General features: G+C 35.2%; 1 non-coding gene across 1 annotated transcript; it reads right to left on the bottom strand.

Annotated features, from left to right (window-relative positions):
* Positions 1–1,424: 1,424 nt before the first annotated feature.
* Positions 1,425–1,531, bottom strand: LOC131175791 (small nucleolar RNA R71). Its single transcript, XR_009145981.1, has one exon. It is a non-coding gene; the product is annotated as a small nucleolar RNA R71 (small nucleolar RNA).
* Positions 1,532–3,827: the final 2,296 nt, after the last annotated feature.

The raw sequence follows: 3,827 nt of genomic DNA, 5'->3' as shown, positions 1-3,827 counted from the left end.
GTCATTTAAATAAGATTTGCTGCCTTTTGATTTATTGCTTGAGAGCTTGTTGCCTTGCTTGATGAAAGGGCCCTCATTAAGTTAAGTTTTAATCCTTAACAGATGGACTAAAAAGTGAATGTTTGGGATAGATAATCTTGCAATAAACTTAGTTTTCTTAGTATTAGAGATAAGCTAAGGGGATTAAGGGGACTTTTAAAATCAATTAGAGCTTTAATTGGGTTTTTGTCAAGTTTGAAATACCGTAAAAACAAGGTTTGATTTGATGAATACCAACTTTGAAATGCTTGAGAAAGGTTTCAAAGAACTAAGAATTGATTTCCCTCAAAATTGCAATTCTCATGTGTTTGGCTAAATTGGGGATAAACCACATGCAAACAATATTGAAACCCTATCTCTAGAATCACTTTAATTCTTATTAAAGTTAGATTTAATTCCTCCCAATTTGATAATTAGTAATTTCAATTCAAATTTTAGTAATCTAGTTTAATTAATTGTTTGATTTGGCTTAAATTCCTAAAATACCAATTTTAATTTCAAAATTTCATTACCAATATCTTTAAATTTTAGCATTCTAATTAGCTTATTCTTTTATTTACAATTTAAGCACAATTTCCTGTGGGAACGATATTTTTAAAACTATATAACTGTGACCCGTACATTTGCGGAAGCTATTTCACAGCAACATCAAGTTTTTGGCGCCGTTGCCAGGGAATTGTTTATTTGTAAGTTCGATTTTAATTATTTTAAGTTGATTAGAATTTTTATTTTCTTTTATTTTCACTATTGTTCCTTGTGTTTTTCAGGTACTTTTCTTGTTCATGAGATGATCGAGAAGCACAAGTGATACTCAATTATTGTTCAACCCTGAAATTGAAAAATTCTGTCAAGCCAATGAAAAGGAATCTAAGAGGAGAAAGGAAGCAGAAAAAGAAGAGCGACAAAGGCTTGAGCAAGAGGAGAAAATTGAAAATATAGAGAATCAAAATAGAGCTAATGAAGGAAACAATGGAGGAAATGAACAAAACAGGCAGAATGATTTTGTTAATCAAAATGATCCTCACAAAAGGTCCATGTTAGATTATGCTTTTCCTAGATTTGTAGATGTGAGAGATAACAAACCTATCATTGGAGCTAATCAATTTAAGTTAAAGATCGACCTCATTCAAATGGTCCAAAATTAACAATTTGGAGGTAGTCCACTTGAAAATCCCCATTCTCATTTGAAGAAATTTTTTATGATATGTGGCACTCAAAGACAGCCCGGAGTTTCAGATGAAGTGATTCGGTTGACCTTATTCCCATTTTCTCTTCGAGATTCAGCATTAAAGTGGTATGATACACTTCCACAAGCTAATATAGCTACTTGGGAGCAGCTATCTCAAGCTTTTCTATCTCAGTTTTTCCTACCTGGGAAGACTAGTCATTTAAGGAATTTGATGGTAGCTTTTAAACCAAGGGATGATGAAACTTTATATGAATCTTGGATGAGATTTAAGGAGCTTGAAAGGCAATGTCCTCATCATTAAATACCCAAATGGATGATTGTTCAGAATTTCTACACCAGAGTTACTCTAGCCATAAGAAATACAATTGATTCATAAGCAGGAGGAGATTTCGTGAGAATGACAAGTGAAGGTTGGGAAGATTGCTATGATCTGTTAGAGAAGATTGCTCATAATACCCATTTGTGGGGAAATCCAAGAGTACTTGAGCCAAAGAAGGTTGGGATCTATGAACTTGACTCAGTTAGCTACATGAATGCAAGATTTGATCAGTTGACTCAGCTATTTAGTGATTTTTGCACAAAGGCAACAGTCTCAACTCCTACAACTATGTAACAAGTTGCCTACACTGATGGAACCCAAAGTTGTGGAGTTGATTACTCTTCTTATGGTGATGATTACATGCAAGAACAAGCTGCTTATGCAGGAGGTTATCAACAAAAACCTATGGGAAATGCTTATTCTAATGTGAATAACTCAATATGGAGACCATAAGCAACTTTTGCTTAACAAGGTCAAATCTCAAACTATGCTCATGACTAGCAGTATATGCAGCAGAATAGGCCTCAGTTTCAGCCTCAATTTCAGCCCACAAGGCAGCCACAACCTTGATATTAACCAAGAGCACAACAACCCTTCCACCTCCTGAACCAAAACCAAACTTAGCAAGCATGATGGAGAAATTTTTTGCTGAACAAAGCAAGATGAATAGCAAATTGGAGGAAGAAATGCAACACATGAGACAAACCATGGATCAATTACAAGCCCACAACCTTATGTTGGAGACTCAATAAGCAAGCTCATCGGGAAGTAAATCCTATGGCAAACTACCTAGCTGATGACAAAACCCCCATGAAAAATGTAAGGTTGTAACCTTGAGAAGTGGTAAGAAAGTTAGTCAAGAGAGTGAAAACAAGAAAGAAGAAAAGGAGAGCACAAAAGAAGAAAAACCAATTGAGAGCAGGAAAAATGACAAAGAAGAAGAAAGCAAAAGTGAGTAAAATGAGGGAGAGAAACCATACATTCCACTTGAGCCTTATAAGCCCACCCTTCCCTACCTTTGAAGATTCATTAAGCATAAACTAGATAAAAAATTTGGCAAATTCCTTGAAGTGCTAAAGAAGTTGTATATCAATGTGTCATTCACTAAGGCACAATCCCGAATGCCAAGTTATGCCAAGTTCTTGAAGAAGATTCTTACCAACAAGAGATGGCTAAAGGATTATGATACCATCAACTTGGGAAAGCAATACAGTGCTATAATTCAGAATAAGTTACCTCCCAAACTCAAAGATCCGAGTGTGTTTTCCATTCCTTGTTATGTATGTGATAATTGTGTGGAAAATGCCTTATGTGACCTTGGAGTTAGCATCAGCTTAATGCCTCTTTCAATATATGAGAAGTTGAATATGGGAGAGTTAAAGCCCACAAACATGCATCTTTCATTGGCTGACCGTTCAATTAAGTATCCAGAAGGCATTCTAGAAAATTTGCCTATCAAGGTTGGGAAATTCTACATTCCGATGGATTTTGTCATTTTAGATATGGAAGAAGACACAAAAATTCCTATCTTATTGGGAAGACCATTTTTGGCCATAGCTGGTGCTTTAATTGATGTAAAGGGTAAGAAATTGACACTTAGAGTGGGAAATGATCAAATGATATTCAACATCAATCCAACCATGAAGAGAAAACATGAAGAAGTTGAGTCTTGTTTGTGAGTAGACATCATTGATGAGATTGTTCAAGAGCATTTCAGAAGAAGCTATCCATAAGACCCACTTGAAAACTGCTTAATCCATAGTAGGAGCATTGATGATGACAATCCCAACATAGCTGCTTTTGCATAACACTTGGAGAGCTCACCACCACATCCTGAAGCAACAATTTTTCAGATTGAAGAAGTACAGACTTTGGAGATTAAACCACCATCATTAAAGGTATAGGATACCCCAAAGGTAAATCTTAAACCTCATCCTTCCAACCTCAGGTATGCTTTTCTTGGACTCAATGACACATATCCTGTTATAATTAATGCATCTTTAACTGATGTTGAGATTGATAAATTGTTGAGAATTTTGAGAGAATATAAGAGAGTTTTGGGCTATACAATTGATGATATAAAGGGAATTAGTCCGATAATTTATATGCATAGGATTTTCCTAGAGCCAAATAGTAGACCTTCTATTGAACACCAAAGAAGATTGAATCCTACAATAAAGGATGTTGTGAAAAAGGAAATCCTAAAATTACTAGCTACTGGAATTATTTACCCTATTTCTGACAGTGAGTTGGTAAGTCCTGTGCATGTTGTACTAAAAA

This window comes from Hevea brasiliensis, chromosome 17 (assembly GCF_030052815.1).
Source record: "Hevea brasiliensis isolate MT/VB/25A 57/8 chromosome 17, ASM3005281v1, whole genome shotgun sequence".
In the NCBI taxonomy this organism is placed as follows: Eukaryota; Viridiplantae; Streptophyta; class Magnoliopsida; order Malpighiales; family Euphorbiaceae; genus Hevea; species Hevea brasiliensis.
Note: the sequence above shows the minus strand (reverse complement) of the source record. Positions and strands in the feature narration are given on the sequence as shown.